This window comes from Ambystoma mexicanum, chromosome 12, assembly GCF_040938575.1.
Source record: "Ambystoma mexicanum isolate Mex_15411 chromosome 12, UKY_AmexF1_1, whole genome shotgun sequence".
Lineage (NCBI taxonomy): Eukaryota > Metazoa > Chordata > Amphibia > Caudata > Ambystomatidae > Ambystoma > Ambystoma mexicanum.
In genome coordinates, this window is record NC_090936.1 from 1,002,965,928 (window position 1) to 1,002,987,804 (window position 21,877).

Consider the following 21,877-nt stretch of genomic DNA (forward strand, 5'->3'; position numbering starts at 1 on the left):
CCCTTAAGGTCCACCTGGTGGCTTTTTCGGCCTACACCACTTCCCATAATAAGGTCTCATGGTGGAAAGTACCTGTCATCAAGGCATTCATGGAAGGAGTAAAGAGACTCCACCCTCCTATTTCAAACCCACCGCCAGGATGGGAATCTCAACGTGGTACTCGCTAAGCTCATGGCACCCCCCCCTTTCAAGCCAATGCACAAGTCTAGTCTTAAACACCTGACTTACAAGACCACCTTCTTAGTGGCTATCACTTCCATAAGAAGAGTCAGTGAAATGCAAGCATTGTCAGTGCAGGATCCTTTCTTTGTTGTACACAAAGACAAGCTGGTTTTACGTTCTCCACCCTAGGTTCTCCCCTAAATGAATCTCCAAATTTCATGGAAACCAGTCAATTGATCTACCGGCTTTCTTCCAGGAACCCAACAGTTCAGCTGAGGTAAAACTCCACAGACTAGATGTGAGGAGGGCGGTCCTCTACTATGTAGACAAGACCAGACCGCTAAGAAAAAACGGAACCATTTTTTTGTCTTCATAGCGCCACACAGAGAAGGTGTCCACATTTCAAAGAATGCCATCTCTAGGTGGATAGTCGGATGTATACAACTGCTATTCCCTATCAAATAAGACCCTGCCTTTACGCCCAGGGCCCGTTCCACTAGAGGCACAGGAGCCACCCTGGATTTTATTGCAAATGTCCCTTTAGACCGTATTTGCAAAGCAGCTACATGGAGCGCAATACATGCTTTCAATCAGCACTACTGCATTGAGACTCATTCCAAGACAGATGCTCAAGTGGGACAAGCAGTGCTTAGACATTTAGTCGCTCATGAACCTTCTCACATCCCACCTCCAAACACTGCTCGCTAATCTATGCACAGATTATGATCTAAGCAGATTCCACAAGCCCCAGAAGGGATGCATTACTCGCCGTAATTGTATTTCTGATGCTTGTATCTGCTTAGATTCACATGTGCCCACACTTCCGCCCCTCGGAGAGGTGGTACATGGATGCTTGAGCTTGTCTGATACGCATCTGCTTGGATACAACTGTACTCGCGCTACACCTCATGCTATCTCGTAAAAAAAAAATTACAATCTGAGGGACCTAGACGCATGTGGAATCATGGGTACAGTAGATGTCCCACTAGGGATAGTATTACCTGCACGCCCGGTCAACGTCACTTTTCGAGTTTAGAAAACTGTAATACTCTGCAGCTTCCACTAGATGTCGGCCTATGCACAGCATGTGAATCTAAGCAGAAACAAGCATCAGAAATGCGATTACGGTGAGTAATGTGTTTTCTGATGTTTGTTAATCTGCTTAGAATCACATGCTGTGCATAGTACGACATCCAGTGGTCACTGCAGAGTATTGCATTTTGTTTTCGTAGTCGCAAAGGGGACGTCGACAAGGCGTGTCCAACACTATCCCTACAGTGACGTGCAGTGTACCCACAATCCCTCATGTGTCGAGGTCCCTCAGATTGTTTTTTTCCGCCCAGATATTGGTTGCCTATATGCGGAGCTCCTCGAGAGACATTGCAAAAACTTTACTTGACCTTTGGTCGCCCTTAATTATTCATTTCTTCACCCCTCCCTCATCGTAGGTGCGAAGCTGTTCACTGCCGATCAAGATCTCCGACGGCGGTGCCTTCAACGGAAGAGGTTGTTCGGCATTCGCCGAACATGTGGCCTGGCCTCGGCGGCCAAATACAGTAGGGAGAGTGGGGTCATGGGACCTTGTTTCTCTTTGAGAGTGCCTTTCCCTTCCCCCTCCTTTTCCCTCGGGGTTGTTGTCACATGCGATCTGTTCCTCAGCTATGGAGGACACCCTTTAGGTTTTGCCCACGTTGTAAGGGCAAGTTTACCTGGAAAGACCAGCATAAACGGTGTAACCGTTGCTTGCCTCTCGACCACAAAGACTGCTGTGCGGCCTGTCAGCTACTTAAGCTGAAGACTTTAAAAGACCGTAGGGTCAAAAGGTGGGCGGCCTATGCCATGTCTAGGTCTGACTCATCACCCACCGCTGCCGCCACCGAAAGTGACGAGGAATGTGACAACACAACATCCGTTTCGGAAGTCGTAGACCTCTCTAAGGAGCGTTCACGCTCCTCGTCGTCCGTCCCTGGCCCAGACAAGCTCGGCTCACGCCCTGCTTATGGGGATGAACGCCCCTGCGACAAGGACGCGCACAGAAAACACTCCCATAAAAACACAACCCATGGCTCTTCCTTGTCGAAGACCGCGTTGGCGCCAACGGAGACGCAGGTCCTACCCGCGGCCTCCTCAGACGTAAGAGTCTGAAGCCTCCCTCGCAACCGCATATGCGGCCAGCAATTGGGCTAACCCCTGATAAGGGCGCTACCACTAAACCGCTAGACGCGCACCGCCAGAGCGCCTGTCGGCGTAGAGCAAGCGACGCCGGTAATGGTAATTTCGGAGGTACCCTCGACAGACAGCTTAGTTGTCGAGAGCCTGGCAAGGATCATTTCCACTGATAGCCTAAGACGGACGACGAAAGATACGTCTGTTTCCACTCTTAAGGCCCGGGAGACGCCGAAAAGGCTTTTCTGAAGCTGAAGGAGACCTATCTTCGACGTTATGGGATAGGTCGAAGCGTTTCCTAACGGAAGGCCCTCCCTTGCCTCCCCCTGACCGTTCCGGAGTGCCTCACGAAACCCTAGAGACTCCAGTTCTGTATGGACCGGTTTATGGAGACTCGGAACCTTCCAACACCTAAGAGATGAAGAGAGGGACCTCAGGAGGATCCCCGGGCCAAGTACTCCAGGCTGTTTGATCCACCCCAAGAAAATGTAGATTTATATGACCTCACTCAAGAGGACACCCACTTTCAGGAGAATGATGAATTCCTAGGCAATGAGGGGGAAGAAAACCTACAGGAGGAAGGTTTTGAAGACAACCCTGATATGGGTGGTGGGGGGGGGGGCTTCGGAGAAGACCCAGAAGAAGGGGCCTCACAGCCCTGGCAGTCCCCGTCAGTGTTTTCAGATCCTGAAGCCAAAAACCTGTCCCCTCCAAAAGACTTGCCTATTAGGAATACATCGCCTATAGACGATCAGCCCACCTTTAATGCACTTCTACGTAAGGCAGCAGCGCATTTTGAGATCGAAACCGGGGAAACTTCTCCTGACATCGACTTTGTCGAAAAAATCATTAAGGAGAAACCCCCCCGTCAGCCAAACCATTCCCCTCCTCGCCTCAGTAAGGAGGAGAATTATTCCTTCACTATACACACCTGCGTTGATCAGAGGGGTCAGCCCTAGGATAGAAAATTGTTTAGTCCTTCTCCATTGGACCCTTTATAAATCAGGGGCCACTCTGTACCAGACTCCTTAGTGGTGACAAATACCAGGAAGAGAGCAGGGGTGCCGCTGTCAACTAGTGAGGCACCACCAGATAAAGAGGGTAAAAAATAGGGTAAAAAATTATATGCCCTAGGAAAGAGGATTACAGCCTTAGCTGCCTTTTCCGCAAGAATTGCCAACAATAACTCCTTGCTGGCAAGTTGCACAGATGCACACTACGTAAGGACATTGAGGAGGTACCGGAACCCCTACGTACTCGCCTTCTAGCCACGGTGACTGAAGGGACTTTAGTCAACCAAAGCATCATCAAGAATACCCTGGATGCTGCAGAAACGGCCGGGCGTTCCCTAGTACAAGGAATCCTACTGAAACGCCATGTATAGCTATGTAATTCAGGCTTTAAACCTGAGACGCAACCATCTCTTATTAACAAACCTATTGAAGATGCAAACTTCTTTGGTAAAGTGGTGGATGAGGCTTTAGAAACCGCAAAGAAAGAATTTGACACTATCAAGACACTAGATCAAATTTCAAGGCCTCCCAAAAAACGTGGTTAATGGCAATAAGCGTTTTTTTCTAGGCCAACGCCAGCAGCAACAGCAGCATCAATATTCTGCAGGTAACTGGTCCTCTAACCAAGGCACCTGTGGACAATATAACCAAAGAGGACAACATCGTGGCAAGGGAAGAGGTCGGGGTCCCACCCCTAGAGGTTCCCAAGCCACCGACACCAAATGACTCAGATTCAGGTCCCCTCCCATGCTACGCCGGTCGGGGGCCGGTTAACATCCTTTCTTCCAGCATGGGAGGGTATAAAATCAGACCGCTGGGTACGTTCAACCATAGCCCGTGGCTATTGTATAGAGTTCAACAGATCCCCTAGGTACAGACCCCCGAGGGGACGGCGCTTGTCACCGGAACACCTTGCCATCCTTCAAGAAGTGGACCAACTACTAGAAAAAGGAGCCATAGAGGTCGTGCCTCTATCCCAGGTAACCGAAGGTATTTATTCAGTGTACTTCCTTGTACCCAAAAAGGACTTAACCATGTGCCCTGTACTAGATTTACACCCTGCGAACAAATTTGTCAAACCTCAAAAGTTTCGTATGGTGACTCTACAGGAGGTAATCCCCCCCCTGCTTGCTCAGGGAGATTACATGACAACACTGGACATGAAAGATGCATACTTTCATATTTTAATGTTGCCAGCGCACAGGAAATACCTCAGGTTCATGATAGAGGGCAAACACTACCAGTTCACAGTGCTACCCTTCGGCATAGCATCAGCGCCAAGAGTGTTCACGAAAGTACTGGCAGTGACAGCGGCCCACCTGCGCAGGTTGTCCATCACAGTATACCCTTACCTCGACGATTGTCTCATAACAGGGGATTCTTACGAAACATGCTTCGTAAATACCCAAATGACTGTAGACCTTTTGTTTCAACTGGGCTTCTCCATCAACGAGAAGTCCAGGTTAGACCCCAGCCAGATCAAACAGTTCCTAGGGGGTCTAATTCGAACATAGGACTGCCTCGTCTTCCCCTCCAAGAGGGTCCAAAACATGCTGTTTCAGATCCCTCAATATGTGGCTGGTCGAGAGGTGACGCAAAGCAATGCGCTTACTAGGAATGATGGCGTCATGTATTTATTTGGTACCTCACGCGTGCCTGCGCATGTGCCCAATGCAAGAGTGGCTCAACAGCCAGTGGTGTCAGGCCAGCGGACAATGGGACGATCTAGTGGTGGTCTCGCAGGCCTTGGTTCTCTCGCTACGGTGGTGGTCGAAGGAAAACTTGGTAATAGGGAAACCATTAGGCCCCCCCAGTGGAAGCCACTCTGACCACAGACTCATCCCTCACAGGATGGGGGGGGGGGCCTCACCTATCCCATCAGACTGCTCACGGAGTCTGGACTCCGAGCGTAGCATCCAAGCACATAAACTTACTGGAGCTACTAGCTGTGTTCAAGGCACTGAAAGCCTTCCAGGCACACCTACAAGGGAAGACAGTGATGGTCCTCACGGACAGCACCACAGCCATGTACTACCTCAACAAGCAGGGGAGCACTCACTCTCCAGGACTGTCCAAGCTGTCCCAGAACATCTGGAAGTGGGCTCTCAAACACATGTTCCTACTGTTACAACATGTACCAGGGGAACTCCATCTGCTAGCAGACTAACTCAGCAGAGACTTCCCTCTGCCCTCAGAGTATGAATGGCGGTTACACGAAGACATCGTCTTCGTCTTCACACAATGAGGATTCCCAGAAATAGACCTGTTCGCAGCTCTGGAGAACTCACAATGCCAAGATTACTCCTACAGGTACCCCCAGAACCATGGTCAGGGAAATTTGTTTATGCTTCACCCCCTCCCCCCCCGCCCAATCCCCTTCTCAACAAGATAGTGCACAACATGCACCAGGAACAAGTTACCATGATACTGGTGGCCCCTATGTGGGCCAGACAACCTTGGTTCGCTCACTTGATGGAGATGTCCCTATCCCCTCCAGTGAAACTTCCCTGCCCGTACAACATGCTGTCACAAGACCAGGACAGGGCACTACATCCATGCCCTCAGACCATGAACTTAGCAGCCTGGCTCCTGAGATCATAGAATTTTGACATTTACAACTCCCGCAGAGATGCATGGACATTCTCGGGGAGGCTAGAAAGCCTAACACTCGTCACTGTTATTCTAGCAAATGGAAAAGATTTGTCATCAGGTGTAGGGGAAGGAGCATCAACCCAGTTGACTGCTCTCCCACACAAATTATTCTGTACCTGACTCACCTACTAGACTCAGGCTTAGTGTTTAACTCTATAGTCCATTTAGCTGCATTTTCCGCATACACCACTTCCCAACTTAGTGTCATGGTGGAAAGTCCCAGTTATTAAAGCCTTTATGGAAGGAGTGAAGAGGATACCCCCTCCCATAGCTAACCCCGCTCTCGGATGGGACCTAAATTTGGTACTAACCAGGCTCATGGGGTCTCCCTTTGAACCCATGCACAAAGCATCACTTAAAGACCTCACTCTTAAGACTGCTTTTCTAATAGCTATCACCTCCATTAGGAGAGTAAGTGAACTACAAGCGCTCTCTGTACTAGACCCCTTTGTTACAGTTGACAAAGATAAGGTGGTTCTACGCACACATCCTAGGTTTGCACCAAAATGTATCTCTAAATTCCATGTCAACCATTCAATTGAACTACCAACATTCTTTCAAAATCCTTCAAACTTACGTGAGCAGAGCCTGAATACACTGGATGTTTGCAGAGCAGTGATGTTTTATATGGAAAGAACTAGACCATTGAGAAAGACTAATAAGTTCTTTGTCTCGGTGGCAGCAGGAAGATAAGGAGATGCAGTTTCGAAATCCACTATTTCTAGATGGATTGTACAATGCATCACTGTTACATTCTTGCTAAGAGAGAACTACCCTTCAAGCCAAGAGCACACTCCACTCGTGGCACCGGGGCTTCCATGGCTTTCATTGCAAATGTCCCTCTTGAGTCCATTTGCAAAGCGGCAACCTGGAGTTCTGTTCACATCTTTACAAAACACTGTCTAGATGCCCACTCTAGATCTGATTCCCAGGTGGGACAAGCAGTATTAAGACATCTTTTCTCTACTGTTCCTTCTCACAACCCACCTCCAACTCCGGGTACTGCTCGCTAGTCTATGCACAGCATGTGATTCTAAGCAGACATCAGAAGACCATGCATTACTTACCGTAAAAGCATTTCTGATGGTTGTGTCTGCTTATATTCACATGCGCCCACCCTTCCTCCCCGCTCGGATGGAAGGAACATAGACTTTCTTCTATATCTCTTTTCTGTACTCACTCACGTCTAATAGGCTCCCTCAGGGCAGATAAAATACAGACAGAGGGACCACGACGCTTGAGGGATTGTGGGTACACTGCACGTCACTATAGGGATAGTGTTACACACACGCCTTGTCGACGTCCCCTTTTCGACTACGAAAAACAAAATGCAATACTCCGCAGTGACCACTGGATGTTGGACTATGCACAGCATGTGAATCTAAGCAGATGTAACCATCAGAAATGCTTTTACGGTAAGTAATGCATTGTCATATATTAAAGGGACGTTATGATTGAAAGAAAAACCTCAAATTCGCAAATTATAAAGTTAAGCACTCCTAACTAGCGCCACCACCGGGCACTGCTAAGACTAACACCCAGGACATCAAAGATGATATCGCAAATGTCATTGAAGACATTGCATGTCTGGGCCACTTGTTTTTGTTCACTGACCTATCTAGGCCAGGTAGTTTTGTTCACCGACAGTCAGAATATTAAAATTCAAAAGGTGCCATATATCTAGACGTTAACCTTGTATGTTCTTAAAGTACTTTCCTTAGGGTTTGGTCTTAGCTCATGGTGCAATAGGGAGGCCTCAAACACACGGTTCATTTGTATACATAAACTTTAATGCAAATAACATTTTCTGATGTTGCTGTTATTCTTCCTTCCTTACTTTAGTTTCCCAGCATGTGCCTCTGATTTGAATGCATTGTGGGTCTTCATATGTACTGTTTGTAATAGCACAAGTGTGTACTAAGTTTTTAATTGTTTGTTTATTCACTTGTTAAGCGCACCAGACCCGTGAGTAAAAGGGAGCAGCAGTATGAAGCTGCAAAGCTTACATAGTTACAAAATATACACTAGATACAGAGCTTACATAATATACAAATAAGCAAATATATAAAGATATAAAATGGCCTAAACAATAAATGTACACAAATACAAATTAGAGCGATGCCCTCCGTATATCACTAAGGCTCACAAGTAAGCTAGCATGAGCTTTAAGTGATAACACAACATTAAATGTGAATAGGTCACTCCAGCTACGGACATATTCTAAATGGTAGGAGGCTAAGGGTCAGTACAGATAATGTGTTTTATAACATTTGTTCTGAAAAGAAGGTAGGGTTGATCAGCTCTCAAGTCCTGTGTCAGTGAATTCCAAAATTTAGCAGACTTTACAGGAAAGCTATTACCACCAATAGTGGTGAGCTTGTATTTAGGTATGGTCAGGCAGTTAACATTACCAACTCTGGTTGGTCTAAGAAATTCTTCTCTGGGGTTTGTCTGTAAGGTAACTAGGGGCAGCGTTATTGAGAGCTTTGTGAGTCGATGATGGCGTCTTTAGCTGTATTTTATTGGCCGTGGATAGCCATTGTGTTGGCGTCTAAGGGGGGGGAGATATGGGTTTTTGTTTATGCCCAAGGCTGCTCTTAATGCATTATTTTGTAATGTTTGGAGCTTACGAATGGTAGTTTTATTAGCACCACTGTGTAGAGCATTACAGTAATCCATTTTAGAGAGTATTAAGGCTCTGGCCAGGATCAAGCAGCTATCATCAGAGGAATGGCTTGCCAGCTCTGAGTAGCTTGCAGGTGTAGGCCGTGGAAGAGGTCAGGGTTCTTACCTGTTTATCAAGACCGTGTGGAGTCCAAGTAGAAGACCAGGGTTTTTACCTCCTTGGAGACTTTGATAGAATTCCCGTCAATATTAAATGATAAATTCCTGGCCTAGTTTTTTGATGTTAGCCTGTGAGCCCAGAATTATCAACTTAGTCTTATCGTTCAAGCATAGGCCATGAGTGGCCATCCATGCTTGGATGATAAGATCTACTGTTAGCTGTGTGCTTAACATTACACACATTTCTAAGGTAGCATTCATCATTATACTATCCAAAATTGCAAGATTATAAATGCTGCAGCCATTGCCTATGCTTATGTATGATTTAGGTTCCTGTATTAACAACACTCCAATATGTTTTGTTTAGAGGAGTATATTCTTTAATAGATTAAGTAGTTCATAAGTCTCTCGATCACTCCTGATATCATGTTACCAACATTATAAACACAACCCCTTGTAGGGACTTCATCAAAATTAATTTCAAATGTGATATCAATTACATTTGTTATGTCATCTTTGGTGTCCTGAGTGTTAGTCTTAGCAGTGCACAGTAGTGGCGTGAATGGTTGCTTAGCTTACCATAACTGGTGAATTTGAGGTTTTTGGGTTTTACTTGTAACCACAACGTCCCTTTACAAAGTTTTTTTTCAGAGAATTTCATGGGTTTTTACCAGTGCATGCTATTTTCCTAAAACTTTTTTGTCCAATTTACAAAGTTTCACCTTAAAACCCTGCCATTTCCCACCTAGCATCATTTTGAACACTTCTATACACTTTTTACAACTTTTTCCACTGTTTTTGCCTCCATCGACCCCTGCAAATGTCATTGCAGACCTTCGAGACAGCGCCACGTGACCGTGCGGCATGATGTGTCCGTGCACTCCGCATTCGGGCCCTGGCTTTGAGGACAGTTTGGAACTGCATTTTCTACTGATCTAGGAACGTTCAACCTACTCTTACTCATTATCCATTTACAATCGAGTACAAAGCACATACTTGGAAGAATAGTAGCAAAACTGCTATTCATCTTAGAAATGGCATCCGCTATTGCCATCCCTCCTCCCCAAGAGCTACCACCAGCTGGAGGACCCACACAACAAAAAAAGCGCAGTATTCAAGAAGAGAACCAAGAAGATGAGGTCGAGGAAGTGCCTACATCTAGCACCCAGGGAGAATCGTGGGTGTGGCAGTTCTTTACCACTCTTGGGAATGTACCAAAGGTTAATGCCAAAGCTACAAAAGTGAAATGCACTGAGTGCAACTTTGTACTCAGTCGCAGACTAGCTGCACATTACTCCTACGGGACCACCTCCACGCGCACTCACACTAAATCCAACCACTGCAATGCTCTCAAAGATTGTTCCTTTCTTAGCAAGTAGTAGGCTGTCTTCCTCCTCTTCCTCAACCCATACTGTATCCACACAGCCTACTTCTGTAGGACACAAAACCCCACCAGCTACTTTGCATGCAATAAAAGAGGCTGTTGATCCATATCTTTTGAAGACCACAGTCCTCTGTATATACTAAAACTCACCACTTTGCAGGGGGAAGCAATTTCAAAGTGCTTTTGAAGCTGTAATCCAGGAGCATGAGAACTGCCCACTAACTTGGAAGTAGCACACGCGCAACATCTTCCCCTGTCCACCTACCTATATTAGTGCTTGGTGCCTCTTGCCTCATTTACCTCCCCACCTTACGTTCTAACCTGTCCTGCAAACATTTTTCTATTTTTTAAACAATAGAAAGGTTCCTTGTGAAAGGTGGTTCCTAAAGTTAAAAAATGCAACTAAAAGAAAAAATCTTAGACTTTATCTACTTTACCTTCTTTACATTTCTCAGTAAAGTATATAGACTCTGTTTTTCCAACAATTCCATTAGCATTTTGTTATGCTACTGGGAATAATGTGGGGTTTGACCCCTGTTCCAGGTACTTGAACAGGGGATAACGGACCGTCAGACATCGGCCCAAGCGAAGTGTCTGTGTGCTTCGGTGTATTATAAATAACGAGGGCTCCAGACCGCTCTCCGTTCCAGGCCATTAGCACACCTGGTTCCCAAAGCGGGAACCCAGGGTGCTAAAAAATAGCCGCTGTATGAAGGAAAATCCTTTTCCAAGATTCACAGGAAGGCGGGGCTCTGTACAGAGCCCTTCTTCCCTTTCCATGGCAGCCTGCAGAAGGCGAAGACGGAACCCTATAACCATATTACCACAAGCACATTTATTCGAAAGTGGGATGGTTATGAAGGGGAAAATAACTTTACCACATAGCCGGTCCCAGGTGGACATGGCCACTTCAACCCGATTTGTTCTCCCTTGCGGTCATGGCCAGGAGTCACAATTTTTTTTGTACCTACATTATGGCACTTGTCAAAGAAAACGCAGGCACATTTGCAAAACCATGCTTGAAGGTCCTTGCCAATACACAAACATTCAAGTTTGTTGCTTTTTGACAAATGCGGACAAACGTTTTCAGAAAGATAGACCCAAAGTTATAAGCCATCTAAAAATGTTGAGACCCCCTTCTCTAATTTAGCCCCCTCTGGAGAAAATCCCACCCAACTTTACAAACATTTATATCTAGATTTAAAATCGTTTTGCATTGTGTGTAGATTAGTCAAATCATTTGTGAGCCTTTACAATATTTTGGGACCCCCTGTAAGTTTGTTCCCTCTTGACAAAACAGTGCCACACTTTCCAGAACCATTCAGAGTCAAGTCTAGAATACAATGCAAAAATGTCATGCAGTTTTATTGAGTGGCACCAAAGTTATAAGCCATCCAAGAAATGCTTTTCACCAACCCTGTAATGCAGAAATGGGCACAGATGTCCCCGAACATCTGAAGTGTTCACAAACCTCTCAGGACTACCCCCCCCCCCCCCCCCCCCCCCCATATACATCTAGACTTTCGCGGACTTCACGAATGAGAGAACTGGTTTTTGCTTCTTATGGCCATAATCCCATCCTCATCACCCCTCACCTCCCCAGAGATGGTTTGATAAATTTGACAAGTGCAATGCTGGTTTTTTAAAATGTTTTTACTGCGGTATCCGCGAATCCAACATGGCAGGCGTTCCAAAAAATCTGACTCCCTTCACACTTTTCACCATCCAATCAGTAGGCGCATCCAATGTCCCCGGACATCACGTCACCCTCGAGGCCAATTGGTTGCCTGTCCGTGGACCGAACAGGGAAATGGGTCAACGGACGTAACCCAGATATCTTAAATTTTTTTGTACCTACTTTTTGGTAGTTAAGAAAAAAACAAACAAAAAAACTACTGGACGTATTTACGCCAAATTTACAAAAGCACGCTTTCGGGACCAAGCCGCAGCTCCTGCCACTAAAATCCATCCAGCGCTTGGGGCTGTAGAGTTTCTTTTTCAATCATCTATTGAAGAAAATACATTTGGGACCCCCTATAACCCATTCCTGAAGGGTGTTCTTAAATTCCCTTGAATATATGTGGCAAGCAAAAAAGTTAAACTCTAATTCAATATTACACACTATTTGCGGCATAACAAAGTTATGCACTTAAACTTAAGTAACTCTAGGGTATTGCGTCCTTGCATCAACATCCGTTTTTAAAACTGGTGTTTTTCTGTGTAATTTTTGCCGAATAAAAATGGGAAAGGGCATATAAAGGGACGGGTGTTGTCGGGATTAGAAAAATAGGTAAATCACAGGAGGCGTGGGGGCAGGGGTTCCAAAAATGTCAGTGGAAAAACCCTTTCTAGACCAAATATAAGGAGTCATTCTCTGCAAATTGTACCTAGAGGTATGTTTTAATACTGCCCAGCATAAAGCATCAATGTATCGAGCAATGTACGAGATGTTTGACTAACTGCCTCCAGTCTTATTGTCGGTTGCCATTGCTGGAGTTCCCACTGGTAACCTAGAGAAGTACCCATACTTTTTATCAAACGTCAGAATTTTCGCTGCCAGTGGGTACATTTTGTTTCGATAGATTAAAGGGGTGAAACACTCTTCTGTCTGAAATTTAGTATCCAAAATTTGGTATCCATATAACTCACCTTTCCCTTTCTCTAGTGGCTTTTTATGCATATACCAATTGTTACCAGTTCTTCAGAGTAAAGCAGGTCTCTTATTCATTTATCTCCCAAGTCATGAGCTCACATATTTATTAGACCATCAAGGATGGTTGTTCTCCCACAGCTGTATGTTCCAGAATTACGTCCTCTGTATAAGGGAGCCAGACTAGGTTTTTCCTGCTATTTTTGGGAGGAACATTCCTGATGTCCACTTAAACATTTCTGCTAGAGAACAGACTGTTGATCCTATCAAAAGCTGCCATAGGGTCTAAATAGGCAACGTATACAGGTGGCATTTAAGGTTCCATTCCTACCTGCCTAATTCGTTGCAGAATATTGTTAGTACCCATCCCCTTTCTTGTTTTAAATTGTTTTTTAGTTTTCATAACCGCCACTTGTCTTGCAGTCTACATTTGGCTGTACATACAGAAGAGGTAAAATCTCATGTTCATGAGCATCGGTTCTGGGCATTGAAACAATAACACTAACCGTACTGCATTTTCCCCAGTCTCCATATAAACCTCAATCAACCTCTTACTGCCCCCCCCCCCTCTTAATACCATAAGTAATGTCAGCATTCTTTCCACCTCATGGTGGTCATAAGGCAGGATTCATCTCCAATATATCGCAAATATATCATGCCATACCGAAGATCGCAACTCTGTTCCCTCTCTTCGGTACCTTTTGGACGCTCCAATCGTTTTCAGCCCTCAACGGTTTACAGAAGGCCCTGCACTCTCCCATATTGAGCTCCCCTCCCCGCGCCATCCAGGCCATAGCAATTGCCCGTTTTCTAACAGTAATCCCAATGCCAGGGCTCTCACCACACCTTTTCCTAGTCTGCCCTTCCCACAGGGCAGAAGCCCTAGCAGGCAGTGTTTAATTGTGAACTGAACCCTTACGGCAAGTAATTCCAGTAATTCCAAGCTGCAGGCTTCCCAAAAGCCTGCCACCCACTCACATCCCCACAGGTGTATAAATCTCACGTTCTCTCTCTCCTACATCTCCCAACACTTCGGATCCACTTGTGCCATCATTTTAGTAACCCTCACCGGGTGATGCATGCTTGTCACACTATTTTGTATTGTATCCACTGTAATGTAACGTTTTTTAAACCTGCATTCCGTGTTCAAATATCCTAGTCCGCTCAACTCCATCTGAGAGCTACTCCCAATATCCGTTTCCCATTTAAGTACGAGCCTGTACGCTGTAATTGCATTCATTCCGGTTTACTGCATACAATTCTGACGCCAACTGCGCTGCTCTTACCCCCCCCACCCCCCCCATTAATTGCAAGAGTTAGATTCATGCCATGTATACATAGTTTCTAGGGAACCCACCTCAGACTTCACATCAGCGCAGCAAACTTTAAAAAGTTCAAGCAAACTGACTGGTGAGCCGTATTAAATTCAGTGTATGTAATGGCCCTAGCCCCTACATGCACATCGTCCATGACCCCACATTGTCCCACTTCTACAACTGCCTCCCCCTTCTTCCAGGCCATTACACGCCTTAATCTGCTGCTGCCAGAGGCACAAACGATAAAAAGGGAAACCCCTGTCTCACCCATCCAGTGGTCTTCCACCAAACCCAAAAAATAATCCCCACAGTAAGATTTCCCAGTTCCATCTCCTGCCTCCCTCCACACCCCCTTGCATCTCTAGAACTCAACAAGGTTCTGACTCCTTTCTGATCCAAATCTCATTTAGATCTTTATATGGTTGAGTAAATCAATCCGCCACGTGCTCCAAAGTTGATGCTCAATAGTATCTGCTAAAGTCGGGTGCCCAGATGTCTTCCACCCCCACCTGCCCTCCCCCCACCTAGCAGCTGTAAGGCACCCAAAGCAATCCTCTGCATCTTCCCCTACCTTACTAGTCTAGATAAGGTGCTATGCAGCAAGCAGCCGTCAGCAACATCGGCCGGGAGGACATAATCTAGGCAACCTAATCATTTTCACCAGGGCCATTTGATCCATCAAGTAGATGGGGAACTTAATCCAAAAATCTGTGAGCCTCACAAATGCTACAGTAAGTCTCCCAACATTCTGACTATACATCCACTCCAATTTGACCCTTATCCCTAGATATTTAAATCATGTAACCTACGTTTCCACCCCAATATGTGCAAGCTCTCCATTGGCACCAGTAGGCAACATGTACATGATTAACTTTTGACCCAGTCCAGATAACTCTCCAAACGTTTGTGTAGCTTGACCTAGGTTCGATCCGGATATATAATGGCACATTGTATACAAAGATTTAGTGTCTGTCCACCCCCCCCCCCCTGTATGAAACCATGTACTCGTGCCTGCGTCTGTACACCCACCCCAAAGGTTCAATAACCAATGCAAATATCAAAGGGGAGAGTGGGCACCCCCTTGCCGTTCCTCCCCAACCAAGTTTGTACACAAGTAGAGATCACCCGACAGCTGAGCCTTTTATTGCAACGCCGCCCACTCAATAAAACTGACCCCTAAAGGCCCACTCTCTAAAACCATTGAAAGTTTCAGGAAACAGAATCAAATATCTTCTACCAATCTAAGCTAATCACTGCTAGCTTCTTCTCAGTCCATCTGTTTATCCAATATCAAACGGAATCGCTGCAGGTTATCCATAGATCTCCCTGGAATAAAACCAGTCTGGTCGGGATGGACCAAGGTCTGCATGAACTGAGTCAACCCGGATCGCCAACACCTTGCACAGAATTTCTATGTCCACGTTTAACATACAATGGGGTCGGAATGTCGAACACTCTGCTAGATACCAACCTTCCTTTCGCAGAGTTATCACTAGGGTCTCCATCCCGGATTCTGGGAAACCCTCTTTCTTGTTAGCCTCTAGAAACACTTCCAATAGCTTAGGGACCAGGATATCTGCATATTCCCCATACACTTCCTCTGAAATCCCATCTGTCTGCGGGATGACCTGATTGCTCGAGCTACCTCTTGCACATCCATCTCCCTTAGCAACTGATAGTTGTCAACTGCTGGCACAGCCTCCTCTATCCACTGAGTTGTTCCACGGCCATTGAACCCCCTCCAGTTTCTGATATGTTATGTTATTTATATCGCGCTCGTTACACAAGTGAGCGCATGTGTGGCATATAAATCTTGCAACGCAGCACAGATCCCATTATTCGTAACCACTGATCCATCTGGGCCACGGATCCCCATACACCACTGTGGTCTGCCTTCAAGCTATTACCTGCCTCCTGTTTCTGAATGCTGACGAGACCCATATCCCGTAGAAGTATGGATGCCCAAGCGTTACCTTGCTTTATGCCACACATCCAGTCACGCTTCCTCCAATTATGATTTCTAATTTCGTGAATGAGGACTTATCCCTTTTCTAAATCTGGTTTGTTGCATTGACATTTTGTTTATTCTCGTCCAACTCACTCGCTCTTTCAAAAGTTGCATAGCAAACATTTTACTCGTAATATCTAACGAGTGCCTAGAGAAATGTGCCTAGAATTGTCTGGATTCTCATGGGGAGCCTTTATAACACTCAACCCAAGTAGTCTGCACATTTTGATTCTTTATTTTACTGTACACTACTTGTACAAATTCGGCCCACATTGGTGGATAAGCCTTCAGTACCACATTTGCTAGGCCATCGGGCCTGGAGTTTTTGCTCTTATGAATAGCCCCTTCAATGTTGTCCTGGGTGAAATGTCCCTCTCAATTTTAATACTTGCTACTCTAGTGGATTAGTAACTGTGTTTGTTCGTTCTTTCTTGCTAAAGACTTTGATTATACAAGTTTAAATTTAGACTGTACGCCTGTACCACTGTGCGATCTTCGGCGACGGCTTTCGAGGACAGATTAATCGACGACTATTACTTGTACAGCGACTTTGACTGCGGCCTACCTAGGCCTCAACGGGCCTTGGCCCGTCACAGAGTGTGGGGGTGAGGGGGTCATAACTTTCTTCTCTTTAGAGAATGCCTGTTTCCCTATTTTCCCCTATTATCTTTTCCATCGCTGGGCTGCCATCCTTTCCATATTATGGAAAATACACCCTTTAAATTTTGCCACTTCTGTAATAGGAAGTTTCCCTGGAAGGACTTGCACAAGGTGTGTAACTGCTGCCAGGGACCACCCCGAATAAACATTGCAAGTATTTCTGACTGTTTCGGCCCAAGACATAAAGGACCGCAGGAGAAAGCTCTGGGTCCATCACGCCATGCAAGACGAGGCTGCTATGGATGTGGAAGGAATGTCCACTGACGTCAGCGTCCTCAGTGATGCTGAGGGCGATCTGGACCAGACTGCTTCCTGTGTGATCGGGCAGGCCGGTGGTTCTGCTACAGAGACAACTGACTGCTCAAGCACCCACACTGCATGTCACACAACACACCTGCACGACCACCTTGTCGACCATTGAGGCACACGCAGTGTCGTGGGGAAGGTTCTCAAAATTACTGTCCCTGCACCCTCTGCTTCAGGATCTAAAGACTATCTCCAGGGACAACCTTTCAGTGGCCATGCAGCATAAACTACCCCCGCTCAAGAGAACATGGGATGCAAGAGTGTTGGTAGCAATGGGCCTAAGCTCAGTTAAGGAGTCGCCAATGCACATCTTTGACTTTATCCAGATCCACTTTACAACTGCAGCCCTGGCTGAGGGTTCACCGTCAATAGCAGACTGAACACACAACCCCGCCCCCCCCTTGCCAGCACTATAATCATGTTCTGCTCCTGGGAATGCTATAACAAAATTGGGAAGTGGCTAAGCACCCAATTTCAGGATTACTAAGAGTGTAAAACTACTACCTGGCTACCAGGGATTTGTATTTTGTTGAGGGTGCAAGGGAGAAATCTGACATTGGTATCAGAATGCATAAATTAGAAACAAGTGTCCATATGTCATGAACACTCCCGTCCCATGCACACCTATATTTACTGAAACATTTTCAGTCAGCATGCTATGACATCAGGCAGTGATGCCCTGCTGACTTGTGTGCCATCTGAGAGCGTCTGGGATGGAATGGGTTGCCTGGAGGGTGTGGATACACCAGTCCAGGCGTGTACACCCTATACTTTACCATCCTGGCCTGAGTCTAGTCCCCAGCCCAACACCAACATAAAGACTGGGTGTAAAGTGCTGACATTACAGGGCTATAGGCAGATCCGGGGTGGATGAGGTTTATTCAGGCGTATGACCTTGTGTGCATGCAAGAGTCGTGGGTGGTGGAAGAGATTGATTTAACAGGCTTCAGTATTTTCTCCACCCCCGCCATAAAGGGCCAAAGAGGCAGACCTAAAGGGGGCTTGGTGAGCCTTTCACTTAAACTAGAGTTTAAAATGATTGATACTTGCTCAGATGACATCCAATGCCTAATCTCTACTCCCCAATGGGAAAGTGCATGATATTCAATTTATACAACGGACCCTGTGGCCCTGCCTCTGTGGAGAGTATTTCTGATCCGAGAGCAGGAAACTAGCAATAATATTCAGCCTATGATCCTGGCAATGGGCCATGTTAACGTGCAGTTTGAGACGGTATTTTGTCGGGCCTTTGGGATCAGGATACTGCCTTCGGGATGCCCCCGTTAATGACAACAAATCCAGTGAAATGTCATCACTGTTTAATTTGAGGTGGCTAGATTATTCTATGACAATGGATTGCTGCTTGCAATGGCAGGGTAGCACCAGCTAAAATTACGTATGTTATTCATCAGGGGAGTTGTAGCATAGACTACATCCTGATAAATCTGAGCGATTGGCACTGTGTGAGCAGCATGGAGGTGCTCCACTGGTGTGAAAGTGACCACAATCCAGTTAGCTGTGTTCTGCAGGGCAAATGGGGTAGGATGAGTAGAGTCCGCGCCTCTGAGGATGCAAATCTGATTTCCCTGGTGGGCCATGTAAGAAACGGTGAAATTGTCCACTTTGGATTTACCTGTGGTGAAGCCATTGCTATATGCATCCATCAAGCCATATATTGCAAGCATCTTTTCAGAGGATATGATGCCAGTACCATTGAGGTCTTTAAAGACCTGGTGAAGGTCCTTTTTTTTATTAAACCTGTGGGGAAAGCCAGGATGGGGGGGACACCTGGTATGATGCTGAATGTCAGATAGCTAAACAAGCACTCGTGGTTTGCCCTAGGACTCGGTGCCATTCAGATAGAACACCTCTCAGACTGTTAAGGGGTGAATACAAGGCAATGATTACGGCCAAGAAAAGGGCAATTGGACTTTACATTCCTGCTTTGCAAGGGGGAGTGGGGTGGAGACCTGTTTCTGGCATTGTTCTATGCGGACGATGCCGTCATTCTGTTGACCACCCCAATGGGTGTCCGGCATGGATTGGAGGTCCTCATGGGGAAAGTGTAGGGAGCTCCATATGCATATTAATATAGGTGAAACAAAGGTGATGGTCTTTGGACAGAGGCACGGCAAGCCGACTAAATTGCAGATTTCCATCGAAGGTTCTGTATTGGAATAGGCTAGTTCTTTTGGCTATCTGGCGGTCAGATTGTCTTAGGACTTATCCTGGTTGGCACAACATCACAAGGCAAGACTGTCCCTGGAGAAACACGGCAGGAGAATCCGCTGGTTTTAATTTAATCATGGTAGGGGGGGCGGTGTCCCCAGCCTTGAGACTTATCAATCTCTGGCTCTAGGGGCAGCTCTGTATGGGGTCATGGGAAGGTGCCGACACTGAGCATAACAGAATTACTTCCTGAGAGCTATCTTTATGCAACCAAGGTGGGCCCCAATGGCGCGTTCATTGGGGGTGCAATCTTTCTACAATGGTAGCTCATGGGATAAAACCTTTGCTGTACTGGCTGAGAATCTGGAATGCCCCCAAGCTTGGTAAATACAGGGAAGCTCTGGGTAACCTGAGACTACCTGGCTCTGGGGCTCTGCCCTGGTTTAAATACGTGCTCATTTGTCTTGCTGGTGTTGGTCGGAGGCCTTTTCAGGTGCTAAAATAGTTCTTAAGAGTTCATGCAAGGATTCCACGTCTGTAGGTTTGTGATGAGCCTGCCAATCACTGAGCACTGGGGCTAGATATTATGACATAAAACAAGCCCAGGGGGGTTTGAGGATTACTTGGACTGAGTGGCACCTAGTTACGCTTGTTGTTGTTACAGTGTTGCACTAATACTCTTAAATTAGCGTCTTAAACAGCCAAGTGGACACCACAGAATGACAAACTATGCTGGGTCTGTGGGGCGCACGAGTAGACAGTTGGTAATTGTCATCTTTTTTGCCAGTATTTATTCTCACTTTTCAGAATTAAGAACATCAGGTTGACCATACAAGCTGTGAATTGGTGAATGCACTGATGATTTAAATGCAGTTTTTTATGTATCAATGTTTTTAGACCCTGTCTGAGAAGACTGTATTTTACAATGACGTGAAATCTGTTTATTTTATATTTTGATGGTTAATACTCCCTGAAATTGGTCTTGTTTTATTCCTAATTTATTGTACTGCTTTTATGTTTTTACACTGAATACAGTTTGTTAAAACATACTATCCTCTACACCAGAGTATCTCTATCCCTGCTCCCTCAGGTTTCCCTAGCTCCACCCAGTGGACCCAGGAAACATTTTGACGATGTGAAGAATATCGTACTTTGCCACCCGATCAACTTTCAAACCTTCAAGGGCCCTCTCAGGGGGAGGCGGTTAAGGACCAACCTGCTGCCAAAATACAAAGATTGGACCCCGTCCAGCCCAGCACCTCGCACCCAGGAAATCGTATAGCGCAACTTCAGGCTTCCAGGATACTGGCTCACAAGGGGACCAATATGATCAGGCACAGTATTATGATGACTTCTACATCATACAATCTCCAGACCATCGTGACCAACTCGTGGCTGACTCCCCTTGGGATAATCGGCTACAGTACAATGAGCTCCTCCTAAAAGCTGCCAGACATTTAAGATTGATACACAAGAGGCACAGGTGGATAAAGACTTCCATGGGGATAAAGTCTGCAGCACAGTTTATACCCCTCCTCCACATTCAGCCTTCTCTACTCGCCCCCATCCTTGCAAGGGCAGTAAACTGCTGTTTTGAAAAGATGTTCAGGCCAGCTGCCTCCGACCCATTATACACCAGGGGTCAATTAAAGCCTGACTCTCTCTTCGCTGCCTCCACAAGAGAGTAGGTACACCCTTAGCCTCTGCTGAGGCCCCTCATGATAAGGAGAGCAAAAAGATGCATACTCTGGGCAGGAAAGCAGTTTCCTCGGCTACATACCAAGTAAGAATTACAAATACCAACACTCTTGACAGTGCATACTCTTGGAGGAAGTGAAGGCCTTGCTGGAAAAAGACCCATAGAGAACGTCCCAGGTAAACCAGGGTATTTTATTCAACGTACGTCCTTGTGCCAAAGAAAGACCTGTCCATGCGCCCAGTACTGGGTCTGCGCCCGGCCAGCAAATGTGTCAAACCTCAAAGTTTTGCTTGACCCCGCTCCAAGAGGTAATCCCCCCCCCACCCCCCTCTTAAAACTGTGGGATTACATGGCAACATTGGATATGAGCAATGCATACATTCATATTTCAATGTTCCCAACACACAGAAAATTATAGCGGGAGTTCACTACCAGTTCAAGGTGCTCCCCTTCGGTCTTGCCTCAGTCCCAAGAGTATTCAGAGGTGCTTGTAGTAGTAGTAGCAGCAGCACACTTCTGCAGAGAGTCCATCCCTGTGTACCTTATCTGGATGGCTGGCTAATCACTGGGGAATCTCCTCAAATGTGCAGACAAAAAACCTCAACGAGAAAGTTCATGAAACTTTTTCTGGGAGCCATTTTGAAGACTAGAGGAACTGGCTTTCCTATCAAACAAGCATACAGAACATGTATGCAAGTACCTCCACTACAAGTCCAGGTGCCAGATTCCGGGTGCAATGCACTTGCTTGAGCTGATGCATTCACTTGGGTTCCACACAAAATCAATCCGCATAAACAAATATATATTTATTTTATTTTTATGCTCATCTTTTGTACTCCTGGCTTTGTTTTGTGAGTTTTATATGCTGATTATTGGTTTCCATGGCTACATCTTGTAATACGCTATCG

General features: G+C 46.0%; 1 protein-coding gene across 2 annotated transcripts in view; it reads left to right on the forward strand.

Annotated features, from left to right (window-relative positions):
- Nucleotides 1-21,877, forward strand: part of CALU (calumenin) — a 144,724-nt gene that overhangs the window by 94,648 nt on the left and 28,199 nt on the right. The window lies entirely within an intron of this gene.